The 19,162-nt window shown below is 42.1% G+C and overlaps 3 long non-coding RNA genes across 3 annotated transcripts; all 3 read right to left on the bottom strand.

The window, feature by feature from the left end:
* Positions 1-1,475: 1,475 nt before the first annotated feature.
* On the bottom strand, positions 1,476-2,407 carry LOC144586823 (uncharacterized). The gene is made up of 2 exons (XR_013541875.1): positions 1,695-2,407; positions 1,476-1,558 (listed from the first exon to the last, which is right to left on the bottom strand). It is a non-coding gene; the product is annotated as an uncharacterized LOC144586823 (long non-coding RNA).
* Positions 2,408-3,160: 753 nt separating this feature from the next.
* Positions 3,161-8,943, bottom strand: LOC144586822 (uncharacterized). Its single transcript, XR_013541874.1, has 2 exons — positions 8,866-8,943; positions 3,161-6,881 (listed from the first exon to the last, which is right to left on the bottom strand). It is a non-coding gene; the product is annotated as an uncharacterized LOC144586822 (long non-coding RNA).
* Positions 8,944-10,523: 1,580 nt separating this feature from the next.
* Positions 10,524-17,724, bottom strand: LOC144586821 (uncharacterized). Its single transcript, XR_013541873.1, has 3 exons — positions 17,514-17,724; positions 11,806-11,923; positions 10,524-11,602 (listed from the first exon to the last, which is right to left on the bottom strand). It is a non-coding gene; the product is annotated as an uncharacterized LOC144586821 (long non-coding RNA).
* Positions 17,725-19,162: the final 1,438 nt, after the last annotated feature.

Raw genomic sequence — 19,162 nt, 5'->3', positions numbered from 1 at the left:
GGGCATGGTGCACACGTGTGCATGCATGAGTGAGCATAGCATGCTTGCAGGTAAGTGTGGCGTGCTCACAGGTGGGCGTGGTGCGCTCACAGGTGGGTGTGTTGCACTCACGTGCACATGTGGGTGAGTGGGGCACCAATGCATGCACGTGGGTGTGAGTGCACCACACCCACCCACGAGTGTGCCACGCTCACCCACGCACGCTCACCCACCCTGCCTGCATGTGGGTGTTTGTGGTGGTATTGCATGCAGGGGGCAGGAGATCTGTCTCCACGACCCGGTCCTGCAAAGGACACGGACCAACAGTAGGCCACAGACCAGGGGTTGGGGACCCCCGCTATAGACTATTTTGACTGCTGCCATTGGTGTTGTCAACATTCAGGCTGCCCTTTGCTATGTAATGTTTGGCATCTTTTTTCCTGCTGGCGGTGCAGGCATTATATTGTGCAGCAATATTGGACTACTTCCTGGTGTTTTGAATTGTGGGTATATAAGCACAATATCCGACATCAACAAACCAGCTTTTTAAAATGGAAATTAAAGTACTATACATACACTACACACGAATCCCAAAAGAAACTTCCCTCGTGTAGAGGATCCCACAAGGTCCCAGATGATGAGCACAGGATCTCTACAATGGTTGCTGGGAGAGGACAAAAGCAAGAGCAGCTGGGGTGTATTTGCAGCCCCTCTGTCCCAAAATATTTCGAAGGGCTGTTTTGGACTTAATAAAATTATGAAACAAAGATGTGAGTAAGTGTAACATGTATGATGGAGAAATATACACAACCTTTAACCTCTCAGGTATGTTCCAGTTTCCAAACCCTCTCCTTGGGGTAGACACCTGAGGAAGAAAAGCTATATCAGACCAAAAGCTCTACAAACATGTTGTGTCCATATTTCCCCTTGCCTTTTGAAATGAGAGGGAGGGAGGGAGAGAGAGAGGAGTTAGCAAAGATTGTCACTGGGAGCCAAGGTCAAAATCATCTGTACCAGAAGTGTCAAACTCAATTTCATAATGCATCAGCATTATGGTTGCCCCTCAAAGGGCTGGTTGTATCTGTTAGACTATATAAATGTATCTACTCTTTATCATATTAAATATAATCCTCCTCATTCGATTATTACTGGTTTTAGTAATAACGTAAGTAATAACTAGCTCTGAAAGTAAAAGTCTATGATCAAAGTCTAGAAATAATGGCAAGCAGATATTCAAGTGTACAACTATTGTATTTATTAAAAAGTAATTTTAGTAACACCCATTGACGACCACTCCACAGCCCCACATGTATTTTGTTAATTATTCACAGAAGTCTCCCACCTTTCCCTTGCACTCGACACAGCCCTCAACCCTTGCTATCACCTAGCTCCTCACTCGCTTTCGTAGCTGATGCAGGACAGGAGGCGGAAATGGCTGCTGCTAGGTGACACTATCAAACAGTCCTCACTGTGAGCTATAACAGTGGTTCTTAACCTTTTTGAAAGAAATGCCCCCTTGAGCCATTGAGGAAGTTATCATCGCCCCCCTCCCTGAGGTGATGATATCTTACCTACCTACCTACCCACCTACCCACCTACCCACCTACCCACCTACCCACCTACCTACCCACCTACCCACCTACCCACCTACCTACCTACCTACCTACCTACCTACCTACCTACCTACCTACCTACCTACCTACCTACCTACCTACCTACCTACCTAGTCTCCCTCCCCACCCAGGTGTGAGGCAGCGCTTCACGGGGCGAGGATGAGGACCCGATCCATACTCAGTGCTCCCCTAAAGGAGAAAGGCGAGACGTGGCAGGTAGAAAGAGCTGGATTATCTGGCAGCAGCAGCAGCACCGGATCTACTGCCAGCACTGCGGCTGCAGTCGCCTTCACAGGTTTGTCTCACTCCAGCGCCCCCTTACCACCCCCTTCTGTTCTTTTGCCCCCACACCACCCCTTTTTGTTCTACCGCCCCCCTGAAAAATGAAATCGCCCCCTGGGGGGCATTATTGCCCATGTTAAGAACCACTGAGCTATAAGAACGGGAGTGAGCAATAGTGAGGACTACATTTCCCAAGGTGCTCAAGTGGCTGCACTTTCTGACTCTTCACTGCTCAGAATGCTGAGATTAGAAGTCCTGCTGGGTGGATTCCCAGCATCCTTGAGGAGCGTTATGGGTGACTGAGTAAGTGCCTGCATGTTGTATACTGCACAATAGCAGGCAACACTGCAAGGGCCACATGAAATGGCCCAGCGGACCTTGAGTTTGACACATGTGATCTATACTGAAAGAAAGAAAGAAAGAAAGAAAGAAAGAAAGAAAGAAAGAAAGAAAGAAAGAAAGAAAGAAAGAAAGAAAGAAAGAAAGAAAGAAAGAAAGAAAGAAAGAAAGAAAGAAAGAAAGAAAGGGACAGAAATCAACTCATTTGAAATGTGGTGTGGGAGGACAGCCTTGTAGATACCACACATAGCCAGAAAGGAAGAAAGCAGGAAGAGAGGAAGGACTAACATGTGACACACTGTCTCAATAAAAGAAGCTGTAATTGGTAGTTTATAAAACATGAGCACAATATACTGGAAAAGACAATATTGCTAGGAAGGATGGAGGCAGAAGGAAAAGAGAACAGCCTAACATGAAATGAGGTTGGTTTTCAATATCTAAGCAGAGCTGTTAATAACAGGACATTATGGAGGACATTAATTCATATAGTCACCACACATCAGAAGCCACTTGATGGCACCTAACATCTTTGAAGTTTTTATTATTATTATTATTATTATTATTATTATTATTATTATTATTATTATTATTATTATTATTATTATTATTAGTAGTAGTAGTAGTAGTAGTAGTAGTAGTAGTAGTAGTAGTAGTAGTAGTAGTAGTAGTATTATTATTATTAGTATTATTTAGTATTAGTATTAGTATTAGTATTAGTATTAGTATTAGTATTAGTATTACTACTACTACTACTACTACTACTACTACTACTACTACTACTACTACTACTACTACTGGAGGAAATGGATGGAATAGTTGAAACAATGACAGGATATAGGCACCAAAGCTTTGCTAATATTGAGTAAGACTATTCCCAGCCACAAAGCAAAAAAAATAGTAATTTCATAGCTTAAATGAGTGATCTTCTGAATATTTGTTCACTATTCTTTTATTTTTTTATATTATTTTTTATATTTATATATTTTTAAATATTGTTACAACTGAACACAGAATTTCTTTGTCAGCACAAATGCCTATCTGGCCAAGAATGAGGTTTTTTTTTAATTTGTTTGTTTGTTTGTTTAAGTTGTATGCCATACATCTAGAATGTGTCTACTCTGGGCGGTTTACATAAAGCATAAAAATAAACTAAAAGTAAAATCTGAGTTAATCACATAGTCCAAGACGGGAAAAGGAGGGAGGAAAAAAAAGAAAAGAAATAGGTTAGGTGATGGCTGTAGGGAAGGCTTGCCAGTATAGCCATGTCATCAGATTGGTTTTGAAGACCCTCAGTGATGGGGCCAGGCAGATCTCTGCAGGTAAGCTGTTCCAGAGGTAAGGGGTCACTGCTGAGAAGGCCCGATTTTTAGTTTTTTCCCTTTAGACCTCTCTTGGCGTTAGGCCCCTCAGCCATCTGGCCTGACTCAGATGGGTGATACAGGTTGACCTAGGCAGAAGAAGGTGCTCTGCCAGGCCCTAAACCATTAAGGGCTTTATATGTAATTGTTAGCACCTTGAAATCGATGCAGAAGTGGATAGGTAACCAGTGTAAGGCAGCCGGGGTGGATGAGATATGGTGAAATCTTTTCACTCCTGTTAATAACTTGCCCATCGTAATCTGGACCATCTGAAGCGTCCGCATCAGTCTCAAAGATAGGGACACACCTGGGTGATCTGCTGAAGATGTAAGTGGGGGGACTGAACCACGGATGCTACCTGGGTCTCCGTGGTAAGCAACAGGTCAAGATGGACCCCCAGACCACACACTGAATTCTTTGTGATGAGAGTCACCCCACCCAAAATAGAGGGAGTTCACCAAACCACTGACATTGGGGCTTCCCACCCGCAAGACCTCTGTCTTTTCTGGGTTCAATCTCAGTCCATTCGACTGTATCCATTGTAAGACAGCCTCCAGACAGCGCCCAAGAGACAGAACAGCATCCGCTGCAGTTGGAAAAAAGGAGATGTAGCGCTGGATGTCATCAGCATATTAATGGCACGAAGCTCCACATCCCTGGATGACACCCCCCCCCTTCTAAGAGAAGGTTTGTTGAAGGCACTCAGGGCTAGGACAAACACAACTGTGCTGTGCTTTTCTAAGGTAGAAATACTTTGAATATGCCTTACAAAATTGTATGCTAATTTCCTGGAGATGCATGGCAACATGTCTCACTTTCTGGAGGACTGTTACTCCAGTATTTTCTTTAAAGCAAGCCTGAAGTTGTTTGTTTTTGTTTTTGTTTTACTCTTCAAATAAAACTTGTCTTTTGACTGTTTATGTATCCTCTCATTGTCCTACAAATGTCTCCCATCTAGACCTCAAACCTGCAATAATGTATCTACTTTCTAAAATTCTAGCTGGTAAGCCTGTTCCACACTTTTAATCTTATAACTAAGTGGTTGTTTTTCTTTTTTCAAAGGCCTTTTTTGAGGTTCAGTATTTCAGCCCCTGTAGCCTGTATTGTTTCCAAATTTTGAAAGTGGATGGAACCAACCATAATCTTTCAAAAGAAGCAAGCCTGGTCTTTTCAATATATATGAGCTATCTTAAATTGAGGGAGATTTAGGTTTGCTTGTTTCTGCATGGAGAAGCAATTTTACTTTTTAAAAATCATGAATTGAAAATCCTTTTCCCAAACTTTCTCAAATTTGGCACAGAGTAAAAGCACATTATCTGCTGAGCAATAGAGCAATTAGAATTTTTTGTTTGGGCTGCTCCCATTTTTAGAATTGCCTTGTAGAATGTTGATTTGCTCTGCCAGCACAGACAGCTACATTACTGTGCAGCTATAATATATTCAAGGTTATGTACTCTCCTCCATGTTTCTTCTAAGCTAAAAAGACCATTGCTTGAGGGTTCCCACAAGAGAATCAGACAGTAAAAGCCACAGAGGTACGTATATTCATGTAGGAAAATAATGATTGAAATGTTTTTCATAATCTGTCAGGAATAGCTGTAAATTTTGTTGATGTAAATCCTCTTAACAGAATTCACCCACACTGAAAGTCTTACTACTGCTGTCAAGAAATCGTGGTGATTGTTTCTACTTCGCCCTTGGCCACTCTGGTTTCTTACTGTTGCTTCAGCTTTTCCCTTTCCATATATAACCTGCAGAATAGCTTTTTCATGCCACAACCTAACTTGATTAAAAATAACTCTTCATGGAAGCTTCGCGTTGTTGTTGTTGTTGTCGTTGTAACCCAGAGAATAGCTGCAATGACCAGGGTAACCACAGCTATCTGACTCACTTTGCTATCTCTTGCTTCTTGGAATGCCACCCAGTTTTAATAAGATCTAATCCTGTTTGAAAAGAGCACAGCCTTCTATCTTAGGAGCTGGTCACAAAAGGGAAAATGTTCTCTAGTTATCCCCCTTTACATTGTTGCTTTTTCCCCAGTCACATGACGCAGGGTCAAGACTGAAACATTTTCCCAGCCAGCAGTGTAATTGTAGTTTATTTTCCACTCCCTGGGAGGGTTGTATTATTTTGTACCTCTGTTGTATCAGTGCATGCCTTACCAGAATTGTCTGTGTGCACAACCTGCCCTACTTCTTTTCAGCATCGAAGACAGGAAGGTAGCCACTATTATTGCAGTGCATGTGTGTGCATGTGTGCACGTGCATGCACACACACAGACAGAGTCATTGTGAGGAGACAGTCATGAGGGCTGGTGGTGGGGGGAAAGGAAATGACAGATTAAGCTGAAAGGCAGAAGAGATGCTGGGGGAAGTAGACTGACTGATGAGATTCTGTCAGAGCAGCCAGTACAACAGAGGACATCTTCCCAAAAAAGAAACCCCTTCCCAATATATCAATAAATATTTTTTTAAAATATACAGTATATATAAATCAAGCAGCTGAAATGCCCCCCTAGAGCAAGAGAGGAAATAAACCGGTGCCATGGTGAAGCTGACCATAATGATTCAAACAGGAGGAAATAAATAGTTACCACTAAAAGTTATTGGGATGTTCGCTCCAGTATATATACCATTTGTCCATGAATCAGTGCATCAGACATATGGAATATATTGGAAGAACTAGAGAATAATTCCCTTGTGTGACCAGGACCTTACTTCAATGAAAACTTTTCTTACCTACCTTGAAAATGTGAATGTTACATTTTATGCAGAAGAGGTAGTGGTTTGTGCAATATACCTGTGTTTCAGAGTAATTGTCTGAGAAGCTCAAAAACAAAATTGACTGCATCTCTGACTGCATCTCACACTTGAGCAGGACAGACATAAAATTCATGTCTTGACTCATAAGTGAATCCATTGTCTTTACTCAAGGAAAACTATACAGCTCATTGCAGAGGCATATCTCAATAACGTTCTCATAGGAATATCCTATAGATTTGGAACTGCTATTTTATCCCATCCTCCATGTGTTTGTTTTGTTAGAGGGACGCATCCATTCCAAAGGTCAAATGTATGCCTCCTATGCTTATATTATTTATAATTAACAATAATTACCTGCTGTCAGGTCAGTTCCAACATAAGGCAACCCTCCAAGGGTTTCCTAGGTATAAAGTACTCAGAGGTGCTTGATCTCTCTCTCCTTTTGGGGGTGCTCTGGGACTATGCAGGTTGCCCAAGGCCTCACAGGTGTAAGAGCACATAAACTCATCAGCCACACATGCTCTGGGTGATCACAGCTGGCCTGTCTCCTGGAAGTCAAAATGGACATTAAAACTCTTGCACCCTGGCTCTGCAGCCAGATGCTCCTATCCACTAAGATATATTGTACTCTACTTGACAGCACACAAGTTCCTTTGATTCAATGGGCCTACTCTAGTTGCAACAGAATTTCTGCCACTGTGTAGTATTTTACGCACATGTATGTTATCTTTATATCCTTGCATGCTATTCTGCAATGTGTCAAGATAAAGACTGGGTCAGACCATTTAAAATACAAATAAATAAATAAATATTCAAAGAACCTGAGGGCCTTTGATGAGCTTGGTAGCATTGGCCAGAATGTCAAAACTGAAATAATATTAGTTGTGGGTCCGATGGCAATTTTATATATATATTAATTGTATTTTAATTGTTGCATATCTTTGTTGTATTTTGGATGCTGTAAGCCGCCCAGAGACCTTTGGGTAGTGTGGGCGGCATATAAATTAAATAAATAAAATAAATAAATAAATAAAAACAAAGAAGGAAAAAATTATATACATGAAGACCGTTTCACTAACATAAGAGAACAGCCATTAATCGTGGTGACAAAATAGTTTTGTCTTTGTTGGCTTCAGTAAATAAATGATACATATAAAATCCCTATTCACTTGAACAAGGAGAAAAACAGAGATGGTAGTTTAACTGCGAGACTCCATAATTCAACCACAATTCCTCCCCCTCCCCCTCAATTTATAGGCGAATTAAATAACTGGTTCAAGTGGCAGAGGCCCATCTTTGCTAATATGCTACACAGATATAAAGATTACTGCGAGAGACTTGCCTCTGGATATTTATAGTTAGCTAGCTTACAAAGCAATTAGGTTGCTTTAGACTGCATTCTTGATAACTTTTTAAAAAAATGCTCTTCCTCCCCTGTGTATCAGGGTTTTTACATACAGGCAGACAGACAGACAGACAGACACACATGCATGCACACACATCTCTACTACTCATCCTTAAAAGGTAAATTTTCAAAAGCAGCATGCTGAGAAAAAACTGGTCTGGAAAACAAGTTTCTGGCAGCTGCTGTCTATCAATTTCTGTCCATGAGTCAGCAAATGGCAGAGGAACACCACTGCTCCATTAATATTTATTGGGCCTGGGCAATGCCAAGTCCCTTCCCACTGCCAAATCTATCAGCTAGAGCTGCAGAAGAGACAGCACCAACATTTAAAAACCTGAGGGCTGCCTCCAATTGTGGTGTCCACATTGGCTCCCCAGCGATTTCAGCAACGTCATGTAAGAGGCAGGGAGGGAGGGAATCTTCAAACCCAAGTTTTGATATCAGGTTTTTTGCCAGATGAAAAAGGAATGTGTTACTGAAAGATTCATTTCTCTTTATCTCTTTAAGAGCAACAAACAATGGTCTGTAGCACTTAAAACACTTTTTGTTCTCTTTCCTGCCAACAGCCATGCTAACTTGGTTACCCCTCTGGAATCTTTCTAAACTTTCCAAAGTCTGTTTTGCCCTCTTACAACAAAAACAAGCATATAAATATATAGAGAAGTGGCTGAATATTTTTTTTAATGTTTCAGCAGTTGCTGATCTTATTTTTCCACTGTGATGACAGAAATTTAAGGTCAACCTACTATTGCTAAAAAAATAAGCTTACATTTATTTATTATTTCTTTAAGGAAAGGAGGAACAAAGAGGGCTCTGGGAACAACATGTCAGAATGTTTTCTACTGCATATGTTTCTCTCTCTCTAATATTAGAAGTGTAAGGCTCAGCCTAGTGTACAGGCATGAATAAAAAAACCTCTGTTTTTGCAGGCAAGGGGGGGTTCCAAAGTGAGCTTTTTGTACTCCAATCCCCACAAGCAGGGTGGACCCAATAATTCTTGCTGCCTAAAGTGTATTGTAGTCACAGTGCACTGCACCCTAGACCAGCAAATCTGAGACACAAAAAAATCACAAGTACATTACCCATCTCTGCCAAAAAAAAAAAAAAAGCAAAAAGAAAGCACCAACCGTTTGCTGCCCTTTCATCACATCCAAAATCTTCTGCCTGAGGTGACTTCACTCTGCCTAATGACAGGTCCTGATCCTAGTGTTGATCACATCCATGAGGCAGAAGTAAATGCAGAGCTCAGTATGGGCTGTTTGACAGTATCAAGACACATTGAAAGCTTCCTGGTTTGTCAGATCCCTTGCAAGTTAAATGCAGACATTTCTTTCTTCAGAACCTCATGAGGTCTGGGTACCGGAACTTAGTTATAAAATACTGGTACTCAGGTAGTGGTGTAATTACAAATTTAACCCCCCACCCCCAGGAAACACCTTTTCTGCACAAAACAAAATGATATCATTCATTTTTGCATAACAATTTTCAGTAGCCTGTCAACTTGTTCAGAGATAAGAGAGAATGTGATAAAAGATCAGACTAAATCCTTGGCTTAAAAGGTCAACAATTACATGGTAGGAAAAGATGCAAGGAACCATAAAATAAGCCGTCTTGGGATAATCTCAACCCTGGAGCAGCATCTCATTCTAACCATGATTCAGGTTGCCTTGAAAGATGAGAATTACTTCTTGTAGCATATTATTGTTAATGTATCTCAAACAAGGATTGTTGGAAACACCACAGTCAGTAAGATATCTTCTCCAAGGGTACCTCCTCAGGAACCTATGACTGTGTGTCACACACACTGAAACTAAACCAAAATGGAGCAATCCTTCCTATACCAATGGACTAGAATTCAGGAAACCTGGATTTAAGACCCTGTTTGGTCATGGATACTCGTGGAGGGGAGGAGTTGCTGAAGGAAAACCATTCCTTAAGCATTTAGCTAACCTTGGGAACCCTACTGGGGTCACTGTATGTTGGATGCAATTTCATGGCATATACCAGACACACATACGGATCTCAAACCCTGCTTTGCACTCTGACCTAAAATTCACAATTTCTGATTCCTATGGTATGAACTGTTGATTGCACAGAATTTAAAACACTGTTCCATCTTTGCTTTTCCTCTCATCACCCTGCCTACTATCCCTAACAGCCCCAAGGGAAATCAACCAGTACTTAAATTTAGCTTGTGATGTCCATCAATGCATCTCATCTCTTTGAATGTCAGCCTCCACAACTGAAGCAAAATTTATTCCATGGATCACACTGGCTCTCATCTCTTACAGTACCTATATTATTATATTATTCTCTTGTGGGCACTTCTTTTTAGTCTGAGTCTCATTTTCAGTTGATCATGAAGCCTAAATGTTAGGCTCTTTGATCACCTTAGAAACACTTCCTTTATTTAATCAGATTAAATAGTTTGGATAATATCCAGTGGCTTTAATGTACTTGTCTGCAAGGCTCTTTATTATGTCCAATATTCATGTACAGTGTGAGACCTTTATAATAAAAACAGAAATGTGGCAAACCCTTCAGCTGAAAAGACAACCTTTATTTCCTGTCTGTAGTCATGCAATGTAATGCAGACCAGAACTACAAAATATTTTTACCTTGGGAAAGTCTGTATCCATAGACTATGGTCTACATTTTCAGTTTTTTCACTTAAATACAATTTTGATTAAAACTGTTTTGGTGGTGGTGAGTGGTGGCAACCATTGAACAGGGTAAATATTATTGGAAATTACTTTCAATACTCACCTTCTTTTTTTATATGAAATTTTTATTTTTAACAAGGGGGTGACAAAAAGGAAAAGGGGAATTGAGGTTAATAGGCAAGAGGAGAAACAATAACATACTAACGTCCATTCTATACCTATTGCCATATCAAGATTCCAAGTTACTCTATTTACTCTTTTCTGCCTTCCAGGTTTAAGTTCTTATTTCAATATATGCTATTCATGCGCTACCTATTGATTCAATCCACTTGTAGAATAAGTCCCATCTTTCTGCTGCCTTTTGTAAAGGACAGTCCTCCATCACTTTTGATAAAATGTCCATTTCCTCTATTTCCCGTATCTTCTCTATGAGATCTTCTTGTTTCGGTACCGTCGGACTTTTCCAATTTTTGGCATAGAGAATTCTGGCTGCGGTAACTATATATATAACTATATATTCCTTTGACTTATCTATGTTATCAGGTATCATACTCAATAAAAACAATTCTGGGGTTAATGACATCTTACAGAGCAATATTTGTTGCACCATAGCATGTACTCTTTTCCAATACTGTTTCGCTACTCTACATGACCACCACATATGATAATAGCTTCCCACTTGTGCTTCACGTTTCCAACACAGATTTGATACATCTGTATACATCTTCGACAGTTTTTCTGGGGTCATGTGCCACCTATAAAACATCTTGTATATATTCTCCTTAAAATTAACCAATTTTGTAAGCTTTATATTACTTTGCCATATTTTCAACCATTGATTAATATCAATATTATGCCCTATATTTTGTGCCCACTTAGTCCTGCATTCTTTAACCATTTCATCTTGTATTTTAATTTCTAACAAATAGTTATACATTTTCTTAACAATTTTGTCTTTTGAACCTAATAAGAGCTTATCAAATATCGATTGTTCTGAGTAGAAACCTTCTATTTTGTCTTTTGTGTATCTAGATTCCAGCTGTGCTCTGGACCACCAGTCTATATAAATATTCTGTGCCTCTAACTCTTCTTTAGACTTTAATTCACCATTCTTTTTAAAATTAATTTTACTTTCAATACTCACCTTCTTGACGACTATTCCTAATGTGTGATCTCAGAAATCGTTGGTCTTTGGCATCATCTTTGAATGAAAGAAAGCAGTTGAATGTAAAGAATAGATATAATTCATCCGATTCTGAAGTCACTTTCAAGTATGTTAATAACACTATCTGAACAATATGATACCCCCCTTCTATCATTACCATCATCATCACCAAAGTCACTTATATGTTTCAGCCAGAGATAATTAAACATTTACTGTATAATTTATAAATTATAAGATACCTTAATTTATACATTAAGCAGAGTATTGTTATAAATGGAGGGCTGGATTCCGAATGAGGCACATGCTACAGAGCTGATGGAAAGAGGCTTGCTTGCAGTTCTCAATATAACCAGGTGCCTGAAAAAGATATATATGAAGTCAGGACACCATGTAGAATAGGATAGGTTGTGGTGTGGGTAGAAGAGTGAATCTTCAAAAACTGGCCAGAAGAACTTCCCTCAATGGAGCTCAATTCAACTGTCAGATATTCTCTTCTTGTCCCCATACCACATTTTGCCCCACAGCTCAGTCCAGCTATGTCCCCTGCCATTCTGTATAGCCTTGAGAAGGGACTGTTGTGGGAAGTGGAAGACAGAGAAGCCTGCTTCTGCCAGCCCAGTTTTACATGCCTAGTTTTGGATCCTTCTTGCTAAAGATAATACGTAATAAAGCCATATAGAGTAGGGCAATGCCAATAAAGTTAAATTGGATTTTAGTTAAAACTAAAGCAAAGTTACTGTATTTTTTTCCTATATCAGTTCCACCTTATAAAGAAAATATTCTAATTATTTAGGGCAGGACGCAATGAGGTGCTGGGGCTTCAGACCAGGCAGCTGACCATGTTATCATACAGTGACTGGCAACTTGGAAGCAGACAGAAGTGGTGGTTTGATATTTGCTATGCTAGAGTGCCACCACTTCAGGCGGCATGGGGCAGTACTGCAGCTACTACCCCAGGGAAGTTTAGGGAAAAGGAGCCAATAAAATCCCACCTAATCTGTAAAGTTGCTCTGACTCTTCTGTCTGAGATATAGACTGCCCACTCTGTACTTTTCCTCCACGCCTGAGAAACCCACTAGCCAGTGCCAACAGTTCAGTTGCTTTAGTGGAAATTCCACTAAGTTTGTCAATTTAATACAGTAATTACATTGTAATTAAATTAATTAATAAATAATTAAATTTTTAAATAAATTTAATGATTACATTTTAATTGGAGGAGTCCAATCACAACTGGAGGATTATGAGGGACACATTCGAAGTGTGAAAAATTATGCATCCCTTTTCCTGTCTCATTCTTTTCTCCATCCATACCTGCAGCTCTGAAGCAGAACAACAGTCTCACATCTAACATATGAGAGTGAGAAAACCAGAAGGGGTGACATGGGCAGCAGTGAAGGAAACCCCCCCCCCAATTTTTTAAACCTGCTCTGGAGCTGTTAAAGAAGCATGCACGTTTTATGACTTGGGAAGTTTGCACCAACGGCAACGCAGTTGATTGCCCTAAAGCAATCAGTGCCATCAGTGACCCATGTTGAAAGGTTGTGTGAGCATGGATCTCTAATTTTTTTAAAGTGCATTGTTAAATTAGGTATTGTGGAGAGATATTTATGAAAAGAAACAGGGTTAATATAGTCAATACTGTGCTGAATGGACTGTTCATTTCACTCAGTATGAAGCAGTTCTTTATAAGCTGGGATGTAGGTGCTTCCCACACATAATCTTGTGTGGCATGCATGTGCTTCTCACACATAACATGTCATGGTGCTAGAGCAGACAGAGCGAAGAATAGGACTGAACTAGGAGCTCACAGCTCCAGCTTATTGACGTATACACGACACAGTTCACTTCTGTGCTTGAGTGCACAGATTGGCAGAGAACGTAAGTACAGTACTGTGTTATGTAATCAAAATGGAACTATTGACAAAAGTGAGGCATCAGTATTCTCAGGTTAACACCAAGGTTTGGAGAAGTGGTAGAAGCATAAGGAGAGGGAGAAAATAGAACTCTCATCACCCACAAAACAGTGCAAAGAAGAACGAGCACAATCAATGGATATGGTGTGCTGAATTTGGGTGGACAGGGGCAAGGAACAGAAAAAAATATTTTGGGGGAAAATGCATGTCTGGCACACTGTATGAGAGGGCACCACACTGCAACACTTTACTGCAGTTCCTAGTACACGTTTTCCAAATGAGCCCTCACTCCCAGCTTATTAGAGGTGGCAGGACAAATCCTTTAAAATGTTCTATAAACTATTTGGTATGTTCTAATTTCACATGAGTCTTTGCACCAATTCCTCAGTTTCTAAACGCTGGTTAAAGCTTCATAAAGGTTCCCAATGCAATATGTTTCTTTCTTCTCTCTCACTAGCACATACTTGGGAAGACAAGCCTGAAATGTCAGCTGGGGACATTTAGAAACATAAGAGCTTAACCATTCGATACACTTCCAAGTACGCTATTAAAACCAACAAGAAGGATGTTTGTTTTGAAGCCCGATAGTTTGCTGACAATAGACTTTGGCCAATATGAGCTCTTTTGCCTCTTGCCTAAAGAAGACTAATTTCTTGGCATTTCGAAGGCTTCATGGTCTGGTTAACACAGAGAGCGCAATAGATTGTTTGCTTTTAATAACAGACATGAACATTCACATGGAAAACCAGTAAATCCTTTTCTTGCCTTTCCATACATACATCAAAAAGCAATCGTGACTGTGCATCCTGGTGAAACAGTCTTACCTGTATTTTTACTCCATATTCCTTGGGAAAGTTACCTTTTTGGAATACAGATCCCAGATTCCCCATCCTCTGGCCTGAATCCTAGCCCAAACTTAGAGAGAGCTAGACCACCATCTAAAGACCATCCTGGTCATCAGAGTTGTGTAACTGTGACACTTGGACTAACGAGACTAAAGAATTAAAGCATAGCAAAGATTTATATTAAGGGATATAACTCATAGGCAGAAATACTGTACAAACGCAAAATAAGCAAACTTTCATGACTGAGAGGGTTCTGAGATTCAGTCTGGAGGAGACTATTTAAGAGGTGGTAGAAGGATAAGAAGAGGAAACAAATCTTCTTGTTTTGCTGAGGATCTTTCCCTAAGCCATACACACATAAAGGAAAGGGGGTAGATTGGGGAGCCACCAATGTGGGGGGGGGGAGAATACTCCCAGAAGATAGATTAGAGGTGACAAAGATTACCTCTCATTAGTCTGCTTAGACTGTCTTAAAGCTGGGGAGCATTGAGACTGCAGCTGGAACAACGAGCAGGAATTCTTGGGCAAGGATTACAAAAGAGAATATGCTAACAGAGGTCCCAGGCCAGAATCCAGAAATTCAGGAGAACAACATATAGGCTAGCAGGATTCTCTAGATAAATCCTGGATTCTGGGGAGTTAAAACAGTGATTTCAGCCCAGATAATTAAATCAGCACACCAATACTTGACAGGGATAAGCAGGAGCAGGAGCCAGGCAGGCACAGACACAAAAAGAGGCACCCCAGAGCCTTCCCCCCAGGACAACTAATATAGCTACTGTACGTATGTCTTTTATATGGTTTCTGGTCAGGCTGACAGTGATCTGGCCTCTTGTTAATCATGTGTCCTGTTGTGCCCTCATTGTAATCTTTGCCCACTTAGCTAATCCTATTTGGTGGTCCAGAAACAATGCAGAGGAAGAAGAACAAGGCAGTTCTATTTACAAAAATTCAGACAGACTACAGTATTCTATGATGGAATCTCTCTCAGACCTCCAGACAATCCCTGTAATATAAAAACAAGAGAAGGAGATGTCATCTATGTGGACTGCCTGCTGGAGGGCTGTCCTGCTAGTTGACTCTTTGACTGGGGTATTCGTGTTTTCCCTGTAATTTTGCTAGGGGCTGCTAGAGCTATTCCTGTCATTTTCCATTCTAGGCTATTCCTGTCATTTTCTCTTTGGGGCTTGGCTCACTTGAGACCAGAGGCTATTTCTTTACAGCCACTGTTTTTAACTGCATTTGTCCTTGGCCTGACAGGTCTTCTAGTTAGAATAGTCTTTGTTGTGCACATACTTGCTTTAGCAAAAATTAGACTCCGCAAGGGTGTTGCACAAAACTGATCTGTTTGGTAACACTTTGTCACTGGAGATTCAAATGGCTTTAGGTGACCACCAATTATGGCTGGCCTAACAACTGCAATAGATCCTGCATGGGGACAATGAGGGCACAGTATTCCACAAACTGGCAGTTCTCCTCTTGAAGTACCACCATCTACTCTACAGGGAGCCACCCACAGAGAGAACACAGAAGCTACAGCTAGTGCAAAATGTGATAGCCATACTTCTGGCAGGAAAACCACACAGATCCCCCTGGTTTTAAAAGAATTGCATTGGCTGCCAGTATCTTTCTGGTATGAGTTCAAGGAGGTGCTTTAAAAAGTCACATACAGTACAAGCACACCCCTTTTCAACCCACTTCCTTTTGGCCACACATTTGGGTGGAGAAAGTAAATTGAATACAGTAATTTAAAAAGGTACTGTTCTTTGCCACTCTAAGAGGAGTATAGGAGAATGGTGCTGCAAAGAGGTGCTGGTTTTGAAACATATTCATATCACAGCTTGAAAAAATAATTACAGTACTTGTTGGGGTTCCAGCCAACATGGTCACTGTGTATCCCAAAAGAGCAACTTTTCCAAGCTCTACTCCAAAGGGAAGCAGCATCTATTCTGGTTAAATCCACTGAGGAAGCCTTGGGGCACTATACTTGTCTTTGCTGACAAGTCACTGTAGTTGAAAAAAAAGTAACTTTAATCAAACTCAAGATTTCCAAAAGGAGGGGTCCTCTACACCAGTTAAGCCAACTGAAGAAACGGGATGGGCAGGTGGGGGGAACGATGGCATCCTTGCCTCTCCTGGCAAGTTGGCTCTTGTCTCTGATCTTCGCTAGTTATGTCTTTGACACACATTCTGGCATCTTGGCGTCACTCCCAGAAACTGAAGTAATTTTCCAAACCCTGCCCCTTGTTTAGCAGCGCTGCTGGAGACAGACAAAAGAGAGAACAAGACCGGGGAGGAGCTGGGTGGGGGAAGTGCCTCACCCGCCAACATTTTGTCCCTCTTATCTGTGAGGTGAGGCAAGGTGGCCACCTCAGACAACAGATGCCGGGTGTCATGGAAGGGGAATACTGTAAATGGTTACGTTTTTAATTTGTTATCCTACAAGGGTGAGGGAGAAGGTGAGGCTGTGGGATTTCCCGCTCTTTATGCGCCAGAATAATTTATCTGGTGTCGGGTAGAGCGCCTCTGGACTTTTGCTGTGTGAAAAGCGTCCGCGGAGTGTGTGCGAGAGGTGCCATTTGCTCCTCCAGCTCAGGCAGCACCATGTGGGGGGGGGGGCTCTGACACAAGAACGCTTTCCTGGTTAATTAGGAAGGATTAACAACAGCTAGAGCTTCCGGCTCAGTTTTAAATTTCAACTCCTCCCCCCCCCCCGGTCGCCGGCCGTCTTGTCCTCGCTCGCTACTGAAGGCAAATGCGCTGCCAACTTCACCTGAGGGGGCGGCGGGAGGGGAGGAGGGGAAGGGGAGGAAGCGGCGAAGGCGAGCGGCCGAGCTCTCTCCTCCCAGCAGAGCGCCGCCTCTCCTTCGCTGCGAAACGGATGAGTCATCTCTGCAACGCACTTCGCCCCTGCCAGCCACACACACGCACACTGGGTCCCGGCCTCCCCGCCTGCGGAAGCAGCCCGACTGTGCAGCAAGCAGCCGCACAGCCAGCCCTTCCTCGCTCGCTGCTCCCCACCCCCACCTCTTTTCTGGCCCACTTCTTCGTTTACATTCTTTTTATGGCCGGCAGCTCTCCGCAGAGGCATGGGTGGCCGATATAGCCCTCTTTCTCTCTTAGACAGCCGCCCCCTTGGGTCTGAACCGAGAGGTTTGAAGCGCCTTAATTTATATGGCAGACACCTACCTAACAAGGCTGAAAATACCCGTAATACCGAGAGGGAGAGGAAGAAGCTCCGGCTTCTTCGACTACCCTGAAGCGAGTGCGTGCCAAACCAAGCCACATTTCTGCACGGCAGTCGCCTTAGGCTCATCCTGTTTCCAGCGTAAAGGGCGCTTTATGCTTGCTGAGGACTGCGCGGGAAGGATCAGCCCCCCCCCTCTCTCCCTGCCACCCATTCCCCTCGTTTCCCCCACCTACATGGGCGAGTGGGGAAGGATGAGTCAGCAGCAGCAGCAGCACCCTGAAGGCAAATGGACTGATCTGTCTCATCTCCCTTGCCTGCTCGTGTGCGCGCGCGCTTGTGTGTGTGTGTGTGTTTTACTGAGCAGCTGGTAAGGGCTGCAGAGCTAGAGAGAAATGAGCATTTGCTGGCTTCTGCCCTGGCAAGCCTAGGAGTCCGAGTCAGAATACATCCAGCGAGCTTTTATGGTCCAGAAAGGGACGGGAGGCGGGGGATCCCAAATCCAGAGTCAGACAACATCTTTTTTTTTTAACAACCGCCTTGCAGCAAAAACTGGAGGAACATTTGCCCTCGGTGTGAATAGTTCAAGGAAGTCTGAGGTCACTGGAAGGGAAAGGAGTGTGCCAGTAGGCATCAGTTAATCATGACTGTCAGGAGTTGCAAGGGCATTAGGCAGCAGTGGGTGAACTATAGGTCTCCTGGGGTCCCTGGACCGCAAAACCCACCAGTCCTAATCAGCAGGGAGAAAAATCAGGATGACGGGACTCACAGTCCAATCATATATGGCAAATCAACAATACGTGGAGCTTCCTTAATCTTCCATGTGGTTATCATCTGCCATCCATTCTAGGCTATGTCGGTTGCAATAGAGTTTTTGAGGTATGTCAGATAAAAGGAGCAGTTTTGCCATTGCTAACCCCCCTCCCTCAGTAAACTTCCATGGCTGAGTGAGGATTTGAACCCAGATTTCCTGAGTCCCATCTGCTACTACACCACACTACATCTCTCTTTATATAAGGGGTGCTATTTTACAATGTCAGAGAAGGAAAGAGTTGTCAGGATGCAGCAAAGCTGGAAATCAAGAGTGATTCTAGAAAAACTGGCCAGGAAAACAAAATGGACAATAGCAGCTATCATAAGGAGCCAGAATTTTGCTGCACACATTGAACAGTGATAGACTGTGACTGAAGACTTGGGGAGAAAATGGGGTCATAGAAAATATTTAGAAGAAGTGCCTGCTAGCATTTATATCTCCTTTGAAGTAATTCCTATTGAAAGATTCACTCAGAATAATGTCATGATTTCCAGAAGACCAATATTTGTTAAGCTATTTGCTTATTAACATTCAGGAAGAAGTATATTTCCTCAGTGGGAATGGTTAATGAACAGGGGTGAAAGGCTGTGTGAAGGAGAGAAAGGGAGTGAGCCCTCCTCCTCTGTCAAAGGAGCAGAAGGAGGCACAGGATGTGTGGAGGGCATACTAGTACTGTAGAGGTGGAACAAGATGACTGGGAAGTGCAGGAGCATAGAGAAGTGTGTTTGGTTGATGACAGAGGGGAGGAGCTTGATTTAATTGTATGGGAGGATATAAAAGAGGGCGAAAAGATGGGAAGTTTCAGAGTGGTGAAGAGTGAACCAGCCAATAAGAAAG

Source organism: Pogona vitticeps, chromosome 2 (genome assembly GCF_051106095.1).
Source record: "Pogona vitticeps strain Pit_001003342236 chromosome 2, PviZW2.1, whole genome shotgun sequence".
Taxonomy (NCBI): domain Eukaryota; kingdom Metazoa; phylum Chordata; class Lepidosauria; order Squamata; family Agamidae; genus Pogona; species Pogona vitticeps.
This window is presented reverse-complemented; position numbering and strand designations above follow the sequence as displayed.